Source organism: Macrobrachium rosenbergii, chromosome 55 (genome assembly GCF_040412425.1).
Source record: "Macrobrachium rosenbergii isolate ZJJX-2024 chromosome 55, ASM4041242v1, whole genome shotgun sequence".
NCBI lineage: Eukaryota > Metazoa > Arthropoda > Malacostraca > Decapoda > Palaemonidae > Macrobrachium > Macrobrachium rosenbergii.
The window spans coordinates 90,006,730-90,026,729 of record NC_089795.1 but is presented as its reverse complement, the minus strand read 5'-3'; the positions used below and the strand labels follow the sequence as shown (position 1 = coordinate 90,026,729).

Here is a 20,000-nt window from a genome sequence, read left to right as displayed (position 1 = left end):
AGTCTCGACGATCGTGTAATATCTCAGACTCTCTCTCTCTCTCTCTCTCTCTCTCTCTCTCTCTCTCTCTCTCTCTCTAAACAGAAGGAACTTGAGATTTAATTTCACCCCAAGAATTCTCGCTAAATCACGTACATCGGAGTCTCGACGATCGTATAATATCTCAGACTCTCTCTCTCTCTCTCTCTCTCTCTCTCTCTCTCTCTCTCTCTCTCTCTCTCTCTCTCTCTAAACAGAAGGAACTTGAGATTTAAATTCCCCCCAAGAATTCCCTAAATCACGTACATCGGAGTCTCGACGATCGTATAATATCTCAGACTCTCTCTCTCTCTCTCTCTCTCTCTCTCTCTCTCTCTCTCTCTCTCTCTCTCTCGAGTGGGGCTTGCGGTAGGTCATACCAGGTCCCGAGTGGGCAATTACCCGATCGATGAGAAGGAGAAATGAACATCAAGGGATTAATGGCAGTCATTACCGACGGGTTCGTGAGATGTTGTAGCGTTGGCGGGGAGACTCGGAGCTGTTGTTTTTATTGTTGTTTGCGTTCTCTGCTGTTGTTGTTTGGTGTTGTTGTTGTTGTTTTTTTTTTTTTGTAATTGCATTTGTGTAGGAAAGGGAAGGATGGATGGGGAGGGGAGGGGGGGGAAGTCTCAGTTTTAGGTGTATGGAGGTGTTCCTGTTCATTGTATTGTAGTTTGGTGGTTTTTTTTTTATTTATTGTGATTTATGACGATTTGTATAATATATATCTATATATATATGTATATATATATATATATATATATACATATATATATATATATATATATATATATATATATATATATATATATATATATATATATATATATATATATATATATATATATATATCTGTGTGTGAATGAATGTATACGCATCTGCGTACACATCCAAATCAAACATTCTACCGCAAAATACGCCCAGGAACCGGTTGGAAATTCAAAGCAATGCAGTATCGAAAATAACATCAGATAAAACAACCAATACCTTAAAAAAAAATAAACTTAAAAAAAAATACACAAGAGAATTTCATCACGCAATAAACTGAAACGAAACCCTGGGACACCAACGACCCTACTTATAACAAATCCATTTTCGGTGGACCTTAATCATTTCCTATTTCATTTTTGCGAAATCGGAACGCGCGCTTGGTATATGTATATATAGGATCACCCACCATTTCTGGGAATTAATTCGTGCAAATAAAAATGTTTTGTTTCGCGAAATCATCGCCGTGTGCCAGGGTATTGGGCCAGCCATATTTTCCGAACTGCTCTTTTGCAGTTAATATCGGAATTAGATTAAAAAGGTTTCATAATATTCGGCGGATCTCTGTGGAATACTCAATGCTTTTGTTGCTGCCGTGTGTGCATTCAGTGTTGTTATTATTGTTATTATTATTATTATTATTATTATTATTATTATTATTATTATTATTATTATTTTGTTGCTATTATTATTATTATTGTTATTATTATTATTATTATTATTATTATTATTATTTTGTTGCTATTATTATTATTATTTTTATTATTATTTTTATTATTATTTTTATTATTATTTTGTTATTATTATTATTATTATTATTATTATTATTATTATTATTATTATTATTATTATTATTTTGCTATTATTATTATTTTTGTTATTATTATTATCATTATTATTATTATTATTATTATTATTATTATTTTGTTGCTATTATTATTATTATTATTATTATTATTATTATTATTATTATTATTATTATTATTATTATTATTATTATTATTATTCAGAAGACGAACCCTATTCATGCGGAAGAAGCCCAACGGAAACATTGACTTGAAATTATATATGCAAATGCACAATTGCATGTGGATCCTGAATAAGCAACCTTCCAATTGCTGATTTTCATTTTTCTACAGTCATGAAGAATTACATTCTTTTCAAATTTTGCATCAGTATTTCTTACGCTAATACGAGCATATACTTCATTCCACCTAACTCCCAGAGGATGGGGTGGGGGTGGTTGCTATTCAAATATACGCAAATACATGATTGCATAGATATCATAAATAAAGTCATATATATGAAATATCGCTTCCCCTTGAAATGTATGACCCAACCCCCCAAAAAAGCGTCAATATTACTTACGCGAATTCGACCGTAAACTTCATCCCACCCAAATGCTAGAGGATGGTGGGGGGAGGGGGTGCCATTTTAATATACGCGAATACGCGATTGCATACGCATCATAAATGAAGTCACATTTATGAAATATCGCTTTCCCTTGAAATGTATGACCCACCCCAAAATCTATTTCGGGTCACCTTAATATATATACACACGAGTTTGACCTTTCCTCGCCTAGAGACCCGTTGGTATTTAAAACCCGGCTGTTTTCAGGGTTAAATACTAACAGGTGAAGGCTAATGCATGTGTATGTACTCTTTAGGAAGAGCGCTATTGATTGATTGGTTCGTTCCCAAAATTGAACTTGGCGTCACAACAATAAAGGTCGGATAGCGATGGTGTGGAGCCGAAGTTGTTTAATTGTTAAATGGCGTGAAATTACACCTGTATATTTTTCTACATGTAGAGACGACGTTAACTTGTATCCGAATGTTTTCATCTAGAAAAAAAAAGCGGAAGGAATCCAGTACATAAATAAATAGAGGAATAAGTAGATAGATAAATAAACTAAGAAATAGCAAATGGAAGAAGAAATAAGTAAGGTAAATAAATGAAGAGATAAAGGTATTTCACGATTTTCGTTGCATAACTGAGAGAGAAAACTCAAACGTAATTGATTAAAGAATATGCAAAAACAGCAAGACTTTCTCTCTCTCTCTCTCTCTCTCTCTCTCTCTCTCTCTCTCTCTCTCTCTCTCTCTCTCTCTCTCTCTCTTCTGCATTCTGTCCCCAAATGTGGCCCAACAGAGAAGAGAATTCAACAGGTCGGCCATCAACTAAAGACCAAAATTAATCATTGAATGTGTATATTCTCTCTCTCTCTCTCTCTCTCTCTCTCTCTCTCTCTCTCTCTCTCTCTCTCTCTCTCTGTGACAATTTTCCTTCATTTTATGTTTAATGTTGGTTAGGGTAATTATCGTTTTTTTTCTTGATTATCGTTATTATATAATTATGGTTGTTTGTATAGCCATGCATGTTAAATATCAGGATTCACTATATAGTTTGATAATAGTCGTGAGTTCCAAGATTATTTTAATTAATTAATAAAATATCAGAAAATCAGACATCTCTTTCACTATTGCAAAGTCCAAATATATATGTATATACATATATACATATATATAGATTTATATATATATATATATATATATATATATATATATATATATATATATATATATATATATATATATATATATATATATATATATATATATATATATATATATATATATATATATATATATATATATAAAGCCATTCTTAAAACCAAAAAGAATGTACATTCCCAGTTGCATTTGGTAATACAGTTAGCTCTCTACAAAAATTATCACTAGAAAATAAATTGCTTTTTGCAAGCCGGACCTAATTTAATATCCTTCAGAAACAGGATTATACAGTGGGTCCGTAAAAATCAGGTAAAAATTGCGCCGAAGTTTTTTCGGTGCAATCGAGTTTTCTGTGCAGCGTAAAATTAAGGCCACTGAAAATAGATCTGTCTTTCGGTGGTCTCGGTATAATGCTGTATGAGCCGCGACCCATGAAACTTTAACCACGGCCCTGTGGTGGCCTATCCTATATCGTTACCAGAAGCACGATTATGGGTAAATTTAACCTTAAATAAAATTAAAACTACTGAGGCTAGAGAGCTGCAATTTGGTGTGTTTGATGACCGGAGGGTGGATGATCAACATACCAATTTGCAGCCCTCTAGCCTTGGTAGTTTTTAAGATCTAAGGACGGACAGACAAAGCCGGCACAATAGTTTTCTGTTCAGAAAACTAATAGTAATAATAATAATAATATAATAATAATAATAATCATAATAATAATAATAATATCAGGAATAATTACGGTATTGTTCAGTTGGAGACCATTTACAGATAAAGAATTCAGGTACAGTTTGTTAAAAAGGTAGTGAATTTGGTTGCAATATTTCTTACAATTTTTCCTCTTAATTGTATGTGATTCATTCACTGAGCGGTGAATAATATTATGCATCTCCTTCACTATTCATCGAGTTATCTGTAGATGAAATTGCAGAAGAAAATCTCATGCAATTGGATTTAAATATTCAAGATGATTGTCATTCGAAATTGAAAAATGGCAGAATTTCTGCTTACATCCTCTCTCTCTCTCTCTCTCTCTCTCTCTCTCTCTCTCTCTCTCTCTCTCTCTCTCTCTCTCTCTCTTACACCATAGGTATGTTTTTAATCAATTCTTATCAGGAAAAATTTAATTAGGTTTTCTGTCTATAATAAAAGAAATAGTCCATAATATCTTAACATCTCTCTCTCTCTCTCTCTCTCTCTCTCTCTCTCTCTCTCTCTCTCTCTCTCTCTCTCTCTCTCTCTCTCTCTCTCTTTTATGAGTTCGACCATGCAGTGCATGGCCTAACTACTAAAGAGGAATCGTCCGTCTCTCTCTCTCTCTCTCTCTCTCTCTCTCTCTCTCTCTCTCTCTCTCTCTCTCAGAGCCACAGTTTCCCAACATCTGTGGCGGACGATAAAGAAGCATATGGAGCCCAACTAGATTCCTCCGAGGACGCTAATGAGTCCTCTGAAAGGAATCATCCATCAGCCCCGTTCCCATTTTCTTTGTCGAGGTCTAGTCGCTTAGAAAACGGGAATCTTTCGTACATATTTTTTCCCCGGGGATCGTTTGCCGGACGCTGGTTGAAGAGATTGAATAGGATAATAGGGAGAAATGGACGGGGGAGAATGGCTGGATAGGAATGTGGAATTTGGGGGGAGACGGGGGGCGACGACCCCTCCATAGATGGTATAGACTTTTGGAGCCAGATGTAGAGGAAGGGATGAAGGGGGGCTAAGTCCATCAGGTTATCAGCTTGACGAATGGCTGGTCATTTGTTTGATGGACGATCGGATATGAATCGGCTGATCTGCCGTCATTGCCATCTGTTAAGGGTGGAGTGGAAACTGACTGGCTGATTGGCTGGCTGCCTGCCTGCCTGCCCGAGCGCGCCGATTGGCTCAGAGACTGGTCTCTGGAGGTAATGATTTGGAATGAAATATATATATAGATATTTTTTGTTCATTGAACGGAAGCACGCTCGATTTGAAGAGGAAATGATTTTAGTACTTGGCTTAAGAGATGAATCTTTGGTTTACGATGCTTGATAATCTTTGTTAGATATAATATATAGGAGTTTATAGAGGAAAGGATTTTTAGTACTTGACTTAAGGTACATCGTTAGTTTGATAGTTAACACGATACTTGATATAATATATATATATATATATATATATATATATATATATATATATATATATATATATATATATATATATACCAGCTCGGATCCCCGTAGAGGAGAGTAGTGCCGTCAGTGCACCTCATGCAGTGCACTGTAGGCATTACTTAAGGTTCTTTGCAGCGCGCCTTCTTCAGGCCCCTAGCTGCAACCCCTTTTCGTTCCTTTTACTGTACCTCCTTTCATATTCTCTTTCTCCCATCTTACTTTCCACCCTCTCCTAACAATTGATTCATAGTGCAACTGCTTTGAGGTTTTCCTCCTGTTACACCTTTCAAACCTCAATGTCAATTTCCGTTTCAGCGCTGAATGACCTCATAGGTCCCAGTGCTTAGCCTTTGGCCTAAATTATATATTCAGTTCGATTCAGTTGCCAGCTCGGTATCTGTGAATATATCGAAAGAGCAGAGTTTGATTCATTTATTTAAAAAAACATGAAAACATTAACAATAAGAAGGAGCCGATCTTTTTTTTGTTCTCTAGAAAAATCAGAAGAAAATATATTAGTAAACGGTTAGGTATCAACACATGATGTTAATAGCTAAATTAAGGATTTGGAACATCTTCGTAGGGTGGCATTGTGCTGTCAGTGCTCCACACGCAGTGCAATGTAGGCATTACTTATGGTTCTTCGCAGCTTCCCTTCAGCAACACCTTTCATTCTTTTTACTAAACCTCCATTCATGTTCTCTCTCTTCCATCTTAATTTCCTCAACCCTCTCCTGACAATAAATTTGTCCTCTGAAAAATAATAATAATAATAATAATAATAATAATAATAATAATAATAATAATAATAATAATAATAATAATAAAGTGATGGAAGATTGACTGTAAAAGCCACTCAATCGAATAGGATGACTATGATAGACGAAAACTAATAATAATAATAATAATAATAATCTTATTATTAGAGATATTTAAGATTTTGAACTGGATTCCATTGTTGATTTATTGACATTTCAGGGTAACTGGTGCCGAAACAATGCTATTTTAAGTTCGCCCCAGAATTGGAATCAGTGATTTTATTTGAAATATTCCAGTTTAATCATCTATATCAGTGGTTCTCAACCTGGGGGGGCCTTAGCAATATCCAAGGGGGCCGCGAGCCTTAGGGAAAAATTAAAAATTCTCTAATTATATTCGTTTTCTCTAAACGAGAGCCGCTGAGAAGCAGTGTCAAGTATCCCACTAATTCATTTCCAAAGGAATAAAAATACCACTTTTCTTTCTCTTTTTTTTTTATTTTCCTTCAGATTGGGGGGTGGGTTTACTCATAGATGCAAGGGGGTCGTGGAGGGAGGGACCAACTCTTAGAGGGGGGGTAATAAAAAGGTTAAGAACGAGTGATCTATATCCTGTTAAGTAATCTACGTTTATCGCCTCGTCAATACAATCTATAAACAATTATTTGTTTAAACTTCCCCTAGAAAATAAAAGCCCCACAATCAAATAGAAAAGGCAAATAGAAGTTCCCAGAACAAGAAACAGAAGTTATGAATTACTGCACTGAAAAGAAAGCTTCTATTTTCAACTATATATCTTCCACCAAAAACCAATTCAAGCCCCCGGAAAAACCTATCCTCAAAAAAAAAAAAGATATATATATATATTTATATAAAAAAGTAATGGATTTGAAAAGAACTTCTAAAAATACCATTTCAACTTTTACAAAGATGTGACCCCATCCACATTGGAGGTTTTATTGCACGGCACACAAAAACACACACACACTCTTGGAAAGAGACACTCTATTGTAGAAGTAGGAGTTTCTAAAAGAAAAATAAAGTGGTTTTTAATTTGTTTTATTGTAGGTATTATTTGCGAATGGTGTGGGAATAAGGACGGTGAAATATTGAATGTTTTTTTTTTATAGCATGAATAGTTTGCGTATCGTATATTGTCTTCTAGGCTAAATGTCTTTTACGAGTTTTTTTTTTTTTTATTCTGACTCCAATATTAGTATGTCTCTCTCTCTCTCTCTCTCTCTCTCTCTCTCTCTCTCTCTCTCTCTCTCTCTCTCTCTCTCTCTCTCTCCAGTCCAGTATCTACAGTATGGAAGATAACAATCTTGTGTAACTCTCTCTCTCTCTCTCTCTCTCTCTCTCTCTCTCTCTCTCTCTCTCTCTCTCTCTCTCTCTCTCAGTCCAGTGGAAGATAACAATCTTATGTAACTCTCTCTCTCTCTCTCTCTCTCTCTCTCTCTCTCTCTCTCTCTCTCTCTCTCTCTCTCTCTCTCTCTCTCAGTCCAGTATCTACGGAAGATAACAATCTTGTGTAACTTTTTCTCTCTCTCTCTCTCTCTCTCTCTCTCTCTCTCTCTCTCTCTCTCTCTCTCTCTCAGTCCAGTGCCTATGGAAGATAAAAAAATCTTGTGCAGTTCTCTCTCTCTCTCTCTCTCTCTCTCTCTCTCTCTCTCTCTCTCTCTCTCTCTCTCTCTCTCTCTCAGTCCAATACCTATCGAAGATAAAAATCTTGTGCAGATCTCTCTCTCTCTCTCTCTCTCTCTCTCTCTCTCTCTCTCTCTCTCTCTCTCTCAGTCCAGTATTTATGTAAGATAACAATCTTGTGCAGATCTCTCTCTCTCTCTCTCTCTCTCTCTCTCTCTCTCTCTCTCTCTCTCTCTCTGGCTTTCTGTAGCATATCCATTCTTTACTTGAAGTCGCGAATTAGGTAAAACTGCCCTTTGAAATTCCCTGCCCTTTGTTCTTCCCTCAAAACGGCGCTAAGGAATTCCCTGGGGGCGTGAGAGAAATCTCCTGACTCAGGGAAATAAACCAGAGAAAAAAAATTGAGAGAGCCGACAGGTGGCATGCCGCAAGAGCAGATTTAAAATACAAAAAAAAAAAAAAAAATGGTGGTTAGGGAAAAAAATTGTAGTTGGGAAAAACTTGATATTCAAATTATCGGGATTTTAAAAATTTGTAGTTTTTAACAACTGGCGGTTCAAAAAAATCGGTTTGAGAAAAAAAAATTATCCATGTAAAAGGAAAAAACTTGGTGCTCCGGATACTTGATTAATAAAGTTGCTGTTTAAAAAAAAACTATGGGATTTAAAAGCTTGCGATTCAAAAAAAATTTGCGATTACAGGAAAAAAAGCATGATATTAGAAAATTAGAACTTGTTAAAAAAAACTTGCGATTTTATCAAACTTGTGGTAAAAAAAATACTTGCAGATCGAAAAAAATAAACTTGTTTAAAAAAAATTGAAAACTATGAGATTTAAAAGCTTGCGGTTCAAAAACATTTGCGATTGGAGGAAAAATAAAGCTTGACATTAGAAAAATAGAACTTGATTAAAAAAAAGTTGCGGTTTGATAAATTTTTTTTTTTAAAAGTATTTGCAGATCGAAAAAAATTTTTCGAAAAAAAAAGTTATAAAAACTTGCATTTCGGACCTATAGATGATTAGAGCAGTTAAGCTAGACCGCTCAGAGCGTAGGTCAACTGGTTTGGCAAGACTTTAATGGCCATAAAAGGGCGGTTGTGGACCTCAGGATTCAGACGAACCAACCCTGACATTTTCAGACTCTCATACAGTTAGCCTGAGAGTCACATGAAGTTAAAGGGGATGGACAGCCAAGTGGAAAGAGCTTAAAATAAAAACCGAAGTTCGTCAGCACTTGAATGAATGAAAAATATTTACATTTTTTCATATATCACTGCTGTAAGAGAGAGAGAGAGAGAAAGAGAGAGAGGGAGGGAGGGAGAGAGAGAGAGAGAGAGAGAGATCTACACAAGATAGTTATCTTCTATAGGTTTTGGACTGAGAGAGAGAGAGAGAGAGATAGAGAGAGAGATCTGGACAAGATTATGAAAAATCTTACATTTTTCAGGTGTCACTGGTTTGAGAGAGAAAGAGAGAGAGGAGGAGGAGAGAGAGAGAGAGAGATCTACACAAGATAGTTATCTTCTATAGGTTTTGGACTGAGAGAGAGAGAGAGAGATAGAAAGAGATCTGGACAAGATTATTATCTTAACTTCCATAGGTATTGGTTTGAGAGAGAGAGAGAGAGAGAGAGAGAGAGAGAGAGAGAGAGAGAGAGAGAGAAAGAGAGCGAAAGAGATACACAAGATAGTTATCTTCCGTAGGTTTTGGACTGAGAGAGAGAGAGAGAGAAGAGAGAGGATAGAAAATACCAACGCTTAATGACTTATGAGAACGGACTGTTGAGAAGAGAGAAAGTTTATATATATATATATATATATATATATATATATATATATATATATATATATATATATATATATATATATATATATATTATTTAACAAAAAACACCTAGAATCACATCATAATACATCCGCAAAACTATCTACAGAATTACCGAAGAGAATCACATCATCTCGGAAATACTAAACAAGGAACACTCGCGTAGCCTGACGAAGAAGGCCTTAGAGCGATAATGACTTCACGATCCAATGCCCTTGAGAACTCGGGTGGGGGCGGGTGGGGTGGCGGGGTTAGTCTTCGTCGAGCTGACGGCTTTAATTTGTGTCTTTAGAAAAGGGTAATCGCCTGCAGAAGGGAACTGCCTTGCAATGTGCAATCTCCAGCTGAAGGGAATTGTGGGAAAAAAGTTTATTTCAGGTTGTAGGAATTGCTGAATTTTTTTTTTTTTTTTTGGCTGATAGGAATTGATTAAAATTGTATCGTTCACACTCAGCGCTATTGTTGAATCGGTAAATTCCAGCTGATAGGAATTGTCGACAAGGTATTTTCCAGCTTAGAGTCATTGTTGAAAAAGTAATCTCCATCTCACTGGAATTGTTGACAAGATAGTCTTCAGCGGAGTGGAATTGTTGAACCGGTAAATTCCAGCTGATAGGAATTGTTGACAAAGTATTTTCCAGCTTAGAGTCATTGTTGAATAGGTAATCTCCATCTGAGAGGAATTGCTGACAAGGTAGTCTTCAGCGGAGTGGAATTGTTGAATCGGTAAACTCCAGCTGATAGGAATTGTTGACAAGGTAATCTCCAGCTTAGAGTCATTGTTGAATAGGTAATCTCCAGAGAGAGAGAGAGAGAGAGAGAGAGAAATATATTTTTGACAGTCTTTGTTTCAGTATCATGACTAGGACTAGAGTCTCTTATTTTCTTAGGCTGGAATGAGATATACATTGCAGTTCACTGAAAAGGGTTTCAAAATATTGCAGAGCACGTTACAGGGGAATGTGCTGAGTTGCGTGGTCTGGGAAACAGGTTGACTTAGTAAATGAGGCGAGAATTGAAGAATGGACAGATGGAATAACAGAAAGCAGATGAGAATATTATCCAACTCTGGCACCATAAAATCAACAATAATGAGCTTATGAACACACACACACAAACGCTCGCATAAAAATAGCAATATTTCATATTTCATAAATGGAGTAAAAGTAGAAATATAACTAAACATGAAAAACGAGAGATTTCAAGAAACAACACCTTTTTACGATCCGAGAAACAATACTTATCTGTTTTATATTTTGTAAATGGAGTGAGGGCAGAAATATAACTAAACGTGAAAAACAAGAGATTTCGAGAAACAACACTTTTTTCGATTCGAGAAACAATACTTCAGAATTGAAAAAGTAGCAAAACATTTACAATAAAAAAAAACAAGTAAAAAATGCGCCGAAGTGTCTTCGGCGCAATCGAGTTTTCTGTACAGTCGCTACAGCGTATAATCAAGGCAACCGAAAATAGATCTACCTTTCGGTGGTCTCGGTATAATGCTGAATGCCGCGGCCAATGAAACTTTAACCACGATCCTGGTGGTGGCCTATCCTATATCGTTGCGAGAAGCACGATTATGGCTAACTTTAACATTAGATGAAATGAAAACTACTGAGGCTAAAGGGCTGCAATTTGGTATGTTTGACGATTGGAGCGTGGATGATCAACATACCAATTTGCAGCCCTCTAGCCTCGGTAGGTTTTAAGATCTGAGGGCGGACAGAAGAAGTGCGGAGAGAAAAAAGTGCGGACAGAAAAAGTGCGGACGGACAGACAAAGCCGGCGCAATAGTTTTCCTTTACAGACAACTCAAAGAAGATGAAATTGGTAACAGAAATTGCCAAGAAAAGAATCAATAAAAAATTGCACAAACTTCCCAGAGGACGGAAAGAGAGAGAGAGAGAGAGAGAGAGAGAGAGAAAGAGAGACACTGGGTGGTGGGGAGAGAGAGAGACACACACTGGGTGGTTGGGGACAGAAAGGGGAAGGGAGGAAGGGTTTGAGGGGGCGAGTGGGCTCGGAGTAAAAGCAATGCAAAATGTTACTTATATCTCGGACTCATAAATCTCGAGAAAATAAGACGAGAGAGAGAGAGAGAGAGAGAGAGAGAGAGAGAGAGAGAGAGAGAGAGAGAGAGAGAAACATTAATAAATCAAAGCGCGAGACGGGATTCAAGATAACCGGGATAAGACGCATCAAGAAAGAAAAATGAAATAAGGACTCAAGAAAAGAGAAAGACAATTTGCAACTCCTAACTTATGTACCCCAGGGATTAAATAACTTTTAGTTTTGCAGTGGCCATTTATATTCTCCCTTTGTTTCTGTGGCTGAGTTCAGCAGATTTTGCTCATTTATAATTTGCTGATATATTTTGCAAAAAAGTATTGCGTAAATTGACTGACCTTGCGAATATTGTATAGTTGCTCAGTCTCTGTTTCAATTCTTATATAAGCGTGCTGATGTAAAGTGAATCTAGGAATATTATATTATTTATTTTCCGCAGATTCTAAAAGTAAATAGGTAATTCTATGGATACAATATCTATAAAAACGAATCTATATAGATATCAATTTACTGAAATCGGGAACTTTGTATGGTAGCTGTTTTATTTTTTATATAAGAGTGCTGATTTGTAAAGTGAATCCATGAATATCATTTTACTTATTTTGCGCAAATTCTAAAAGTAAATAGGTAAATCTATAGAAGCATATCTATAAAAAGGAATCTGTGTAGATAGCAAATTGACTGAAATTGCAAATTTTTAATAGTTGTACAGCATCTGTTTCAAATCTTATATAAGCGTGCTGATGTGTAAAGTGAATCCATGAATATTATTTTATGTATTTTATGCATATTTTAAAAGTAAATAAGCTAATCTATAGAAACAAATCTATTAAAAAGAATTTATAGAGATAAATCTATAAAAACGAAATCTGAAGTCTCCTTCATCGGGCTGTCACATTTTAATAAACGTAAGAGATAAAATAAGAATAAAAATAACTTCATCACCTTCCTCTCATAGTCTTTGGCCATACTCAGTTCCCCTTGCAGGAGGAGGAGGAGGAGGAGGAAGATGAGGAAGAGGAGGAGGATGAGGAGGAAGATGAGGAAGAGGAGGAGGAGGAAAAGGAGAAGGAGGAGAAGGAAGAGGAGGAGGAAGATAAGTAGGAGGAAGAGGAGGAGGAGGAGGAGGATGAGGAGAAGGAGGAAGAGGAGGAAGAGGAGAAGGAGGAGGAGAAGGAGGAGGAGGATGAGAAGGAGGGAGGAGAAGGAGGAGGAAGGAAGGAAGGAAGGAATAAGAGGATGTAATTATGTAAACACGAACAGCCGGAAGCCTCAGTAAATATTTGTTGATACGGAATCGTTTACAAGAACCAAGTTACTCAGCCAACATTAAATAAAAAAAAAACCGCATTACATCTGGGCGCCTCGAGGAGAACAAACTTTAACCCCCACACACCCACACCCACACCCACACCCACAACCCCTAAAATCGTATAATTAAAAGAGGTTTGGGAATTATTGACACAGCCAAAAGTGGCGTGGTAAATTAGTTGTCGAGTTTTGAGAGAGAGAGAGAGAGAGAGAGGTGCATAATGTCTACTTTTATTGATAAATTGTTGTCTAAATTTATTGACAGACTATTGTCTAAATTTCTTGAAAAAATTGCAGTCTGAATTCATTGTTTAAATTCATTGATAAATTTTTTGTCTAATTTTATTGATAAATTTGTCTAAATTTATCGATAAATTGCTATTTAAATTCATTGAAAAATTGCAGTCAAATTAAATTTATTGATAAATTGCCAAAATTTTATGAAAATTTGCAGTCTAAATTTTTTGAAATTTTTTTTAGATTTATTGATAAATTGTTGTCTGAAGTTATTGATAGATTGTTGTCTAAATTTACTGACAAATTCTTTCCTAAATTCACAGATAAATTGTCTAAATTTATTGATAAATTTTTTCAAAATTCATTGTGAATTTGTCTAAATCATATATATATATATATATATATATATATATATATATATATATATATATATATATATATATATATATATATATATATATATATATATATATATATATATATATATATATATATATATATATACACTCGTGTGTGTGCATTTGCATGCATCCGTTCACACGCGTCAGCTTCCTCAAAATGCGTATTCTATACCAAGAAGGCTACATACGCGTTTTATGACCACATTACAAGCTAAATTACTCATTAAAATATCGCATGGCAATTTGCATACATCCAAAAACGAACCAGTGATTGGCCCGAGTTCAGACTATTTATTTTATTTCCTCCTCAAACATGAATACATAATTAATGAATCCAAGTCCAGTGGCGTCGGCGTTTTTGGGTTTCAATCACATTTCTAAAAGATCAGATATCTCAAATGTTATTAATGGAGGTATGTTGGGTGTACGGGGTGAGTTTAATTGGCTGGACTTGATAAGTAAACAGGGCGCGTTCGATTGGTTCTTAGAAGGTCTTACTGAAGTCTTGGCGAATCAAATTTTAAATTATTGTCCGTTCCTTCGCTCCGGCTGTTCCTTAGGCCTCATTGTGGCCCACTGACCTTCACACCAGGTTTTAAAAGTCTGCCAAAAAGCCTCGGTACTCGTCATGTTTAGGAGAAGTGTAAAACAGCTTTATAAAACGTTTTGGCTCGTAAAAAGAAATTTGATTATTATTATTATTATTATTATTATTATTATTATTATTATTATTATTATTATTATTATTATTATTATTATATTCAGAAACGAACCCTATTTGTATGGAACACGCCTACACTTTGTCCACTGACCTGAAATTCAAGATTCCAAAGAATATTAAGATGTTCATTTGAAAGAAGTAACTGAAGGTGACAGGGAAGTACAGAAAAAATAAATTAATAAATTAATATATAGATAAAACCGTAAATTATTAAAATACAAGGAGAATAGTAATGCATTGCACTGTAAAGAAAAAAGAAATAGGTTCGCACTGAAAATGTACGTTGAATATTGAATCATTGTAAAGAGGTTCATTTCGATCTTGAATGCGTTTACCACTTGTAAATGCAAATTTAACAAAGAAGAAATCGCGTTATTTTCCTGTTTTCTTTCATGATTTAATTTGATCGAGGCTGGGCAAGATATGGGCGTTTCGTTTCCCGACCTACTCCTTTCTGCTCGAAAGAAAATTCTCTCTCTCTCTCTCTCTCTCTCTCTCTCTCTCTCTCTCTCTCTCTCTCTCTCTCTCTCAAAAGTAGTTCAGTATCCTATCTCGTATCTATCATATCTCTCTCTCTCTCTCTCTCTCTCTCTCTCTCTCTCTCTCTCTCTCTCTCTCTCTCTCTCTCAAAACTTCAGTATCCTATCTGCCTCTATCTTTCTCTCATCGAGTTCCTTGCATCTCTCTCTCTCTCTCTCTCTCTCTCTCTCTCTCTCTCTCTCTCTCTCTCAAAAAGTTCAGTATCCTATCTGCCGTGTATCTTTCTCTCATAAGTTCCTTGCCTCTCTCTCTCGAGTCTCTCTCTCTCTCTCTCTCTCTCTCTCTCTCTCTCTCTCTCTCTCTCTCTCTCTCAATCTTTTGCATCTAACTTGATCGCCATGGTTCAATTTCTCTATAAACTATCCATCCCAGTTCTTTTTCCCAACGTCAATTTCTTCCCAAAATAGTTGATACTATTCAGAGAAAGTTCTCTAAAGGATCCTAAACTAGTTTTTGCAGTTGGAAGAATGGGAATAAACATTAGACTTCCCTACAGTTTGATGTTCGCGAGCGATAACAGGCTTTCTTTTTCGTAGTCAGGCAGTGCAACTGAAGGGGGTAATTCTTGAAGAGAGAGAGAGAGAGAGACAATTTCCCTAGTCTATGCACTTAGGAGGGCAAACTCTTGAGAGAGAGAGAGAGAGAGAGAGAGAGAGAGAGAGAGAGAGAGAGAGAGAGAGATTCCTCTTTTGTAGTCAGGCAATGCACTACAGGGTCGACTCTTAAAAGAGAGAGGGAGAGAGAATTTCTCAGTCTATGCACTTAAGGGGCAAACTCCAGAGAGAGAGACAGACGGACAGAGAGACAGGGACAGAGAGAGAGAGAGAGAGAAACTGTTTTCTCTCCAGTCGCATAGTCCACATCTCCCAGAAAAACAATGGAGGCACCCTCTTGGTTATTCTCCCTGAAGAAGGACGAGTTTTATCTACCGTGAAATCTTATGACCTTTCCACTTCCTCAAGGAAATAGTGAGAGTGCTTATCCCATTCTTTTCAGATATTTATTCATTGGTTTATTTATTCTGTTCCTTCGTTCTCCTGCCTCTGAACAAACGTCCCGTTTCTCACTCGGCGCCAAACGTATTGCGTCTGGTCTCCGTTAACTAAGATAGTCTTTGCATGGTGTTGCTGAAAGCTTTCTCTTAAAAAGAAGAAGAAGAAGAATTAACAAGTAAGAAATGCGCCGAAGTTCCTTCAGCGCCATCGACTTTTCTGTACAGCCGCTACAGCGTATAATCAGTTCCTCGTTGGGTGAGCGGGTTCCGTTCTCAGCTACCGCTCTGTTGGTCGCGAGTTCGAATCTCCGACCGGCCAGTGAAGAACAAGAGGAATTTGTTTCTGGTGATAGAAATTCATTTCTCGCTATAATGTGGTTCGGATTCCACAATAAGCTGTAGGTCCCGTTGCTAGGTAACCAATTGGTTCTTAGCCACGTAAAAATAAATCAAATCCTTCGGGCCAGCCCTAGGAGAGCTGTTAATCAGCTCAGTGGTCTGGTTAAACTAAGATATACTTAACAGCGTATAATCAAGGCCACCGATAATAGATCTATCTTTCGGTGGTCTCGGTATAATGCTGTATGAACCGCGGTCCATGAAACTTTAACCATTGCCCGGTGGTGGCGTGTCCTATACTTTGCCAGACGCACGATTATGGCTAACTTTAACCTTAAATAAAATAAAAACTACTGAGGCTAGATGGCTGCAATTTGGTATGTTTGATGATTGGAGGGTGGATGATCAACGTGCCAGTTTGCAGCCCTCTAGTCTCAGTAGTTTTTAAGATCTGAGAGCGGACAGACAGACAAAGCCGGCACAGAACTTCCCACGTTCCTCTGTGTTCGATGATTCTCATCGTATATGCATGAGAGGCTAGTTCTCTTCACAGACTTTCAATAAAAAAAATATAAAATTTTTTTTAATCAATTCCTCTTCAACATCCGCCCTTTGAAAACGGTTTTCAAAGAACCGCTCGCTGGAGTGTTATCGTCCTGGCGAGTACAGAATTAAATAAAAACATCGTTAACAGGTTTTTTTTGGGGTGTTTTTTTTTTTGTGGGGGGTTAAAGTGTTATCGATACGGTCCGAAAAACAAGCGGTTGAATATGAACATCGGTTTTTTTTTTTTTACCCACTTCGATATTTTTTACGAGGTGGAAATTTTTGTGGGGTGGTTGTTACAGCGAATGACGATTATCGGGGTGGCAGTGGGTATTGATTGATTGTATGCCATTTCCCTGCCGTCATGTTGTTATTATTATTATTATTATTATTATTATTATTATTATTATTATTATTATTATTATTAGTGTTATTATGATTAGGTGCCATTATTATTATTATTATTATTATTATTATTATTATTATTATTATTATTATTATTATTATTATTATTATTTAGAAGATTAACTCTATTCAAATGGAACCAGCCTACCACACGGGCCACTGATTCGAAATTCCAGATTCCAAAGTATTTGGTATTCGTTTGAAAAAGGCAACAGAAAGTATTATTATTATTATTATTATTATTATTATTATTATTATTATTATTATTATTATTATTATTATTATTATTATTATTCAAAAGATGAACCCTGTACGTATGGAACAAGCCTGTAGGGGCCGTTGACTTGGAAACTTTCCTAAACTTTAATGAAAAAAAATTTTGACACTTTTCCAAAAACAAGAAAAAAATGCATATTTTCAACTTTCCTAAATTATGATAATTTGCCAGCCAAAAAAACAAGAAATATATTTATTTGATTTTACAACTTTCCTAAATTATGATAATGAGAAAATGCATATTCGACACTTTGCCAAAAAAACAAGAAATATATTTATTTGATTTTGCAACTTTCCAAAATTATGATAAAGAAAAATTTAATTTTCGACACTTTGTCATAAAAAAACAAGAAATATATTTATTTTAATTTTACAACTTTCCTAAATTATGATAATGAAAAAAAATGCATATTCGACACTGCCAAAAAAAAAGAGAAGAAATATATTTAATTGATTTTGCACTTACAAACATCAAGGTCTCTCCGAATTACCCACATAAGCTCCCATAACCATTCTATACAACTTCAAGTGCTGCGCGAAAATGCAGCTTGACAACGTAAGAAAACAATAAAGTGCTACATGAGAGACAATAAAGTGTTCGTCACGTAATTTCTGACCATTATGACCCTCTCGTAACACTTACAGAAGAATGTCGAGTCTTTGTTTCCCAGAGTTGTCGGATCTGATGCATCAGCTTCTTCTTGGGACGTGGTTATAATTGCGACACCGTAAAAGCAATGGCGGTCTCAGAAATGTACAGTACTGTTCTTGAGTGTGTTCATTCACTTGTACATCTGCTCTGATGTTCATTTGTATGGCTCGAGATTTGAACATTTCTTTTTTTTAGTAACAGAAAACTAAAGGACCTCTGACAATGTTTCATTGGTTTTGTACATCTGATAATTTCTGCTCTGATGTTCATTTGTATGGATCGAAATTTTAAAATTTCTTTTTTTTTTCTTGTAACAGTAAACAAAAGGATCTCTGACAAAGTTTCAGTGGTTTTATATTGTCAGCAGGGAAAGGTGATTTTATAGCTTATATATTTTATTTTTTATTTATATTTTTTAAAGGAATATTTTGAAGTAACAAGAAGCAAAATGAAGTCTGACAGAGTTTCGATGGTTTTATATTGTCATCAGGAAAAGGTGATTTTATAGCTTTTATATTTTATATTTGGTTCATTTAAAAAAATGTTTTTTGAGGAACAATAAACAAAAGGAGCTCTGACAAAGTTTCAATGATTTTTTATTGTCAGTTGGGGAAATGTAATTTTATATCTTATATATTTTGTATTTGGTTCATTTTAAAAAAATGCTTTGAAGTAACAATAAACAAAATATTGTTTGAAAATGTTCTCATGATTTTATATTGTCAGCTGGGAAAGAGATTTTATGTCATATACTTTATATTTGGTTCATTTAAAAAAAAAATGTTTTTGAGTAACAATAAACAAAAGGAGCTCTGACAAAGTTTCTCATGATTTTATATTGTCAGCAGGGAAAGGAGATTTTATATCTTGTATATTTTATATTTCGTTCATTTTTTAAAGGAATTTTTTTAAGTAACAAAAAACAAAATATTGTATGATAAAGTTTCAATGGTTTTATATTGTCAGCAGGGAAAGGAAATTTTATATCTTATATATTTGATATTTAGTTCAAGGTTCTCATGATTTTATAATGTCAGTTGGGGAGAGGAAACCTTATATCTTATATATTTTATATATACCTCATCGCTTTTTATAGAAATGTTTTTGAAGTAACAAGAGACAAAAGAATGTCTACATTGTTCCTGTGATTTGAAATTTTGAGCAGGGAACAAACTTTTATATTTTATTTATTTTATATTTGCTTCACATGTCTTTTAATAGGAATGTTAGCAAGTGACAATAAGTAAAAGGATTTATGGCAATATTCCTGTGATTTTACATTTTATTTGTTTTTATTTATAAAAAAACAAGGAAACGAAAGAATGCCTGACAAAGTTCCCGTGATTTTATTATTATCAGCAAGGTAAAAAAATTACATATTTTTATATTAACTTCATATCTAGAATAATATGAAAAGGTGGCTCGAAAGTTCAAGGTCGGTCATTAATGTCATGTTTCATTTTTATGTTCTATTTTTCTCTTCTAGTTCTTTCTGTTAAATGTAGGGAAACACATCTTTCATGTATTCCTTCAGAGGTTGGGGAGAGAGCTATATATATATATATATATATATATATATATATATATATATATATATATATATATATATATATATATATATATATATATATATATATATATATATATATATATATATATATATATATATATATATATATATATATGTGTATATATATAAATATATATATATATATATATATATATATATATATATATATATATATATATATATATATATATATATATATATATATATATATATATATATATATGACTCTCATTACATTTCTCATGACCGATCTTAAT

The 20,000-nt window shown here is 34.8% G+C and overlaps 1 protein-coding gene across 2 annotated transcripts in view; it reads right to left on the bottom strand.

Annotated features, from left to right (window-relative positions):
• Positions 1–20,000, bottom strand: part of LOC136835641 (uncharacterized) — a 296,026-nt gene that overhangs the window by 271,773 nt on the left and 4,253 nt on the right. The gene's annotated exons all lie outside the window — the stretch shown is intronic.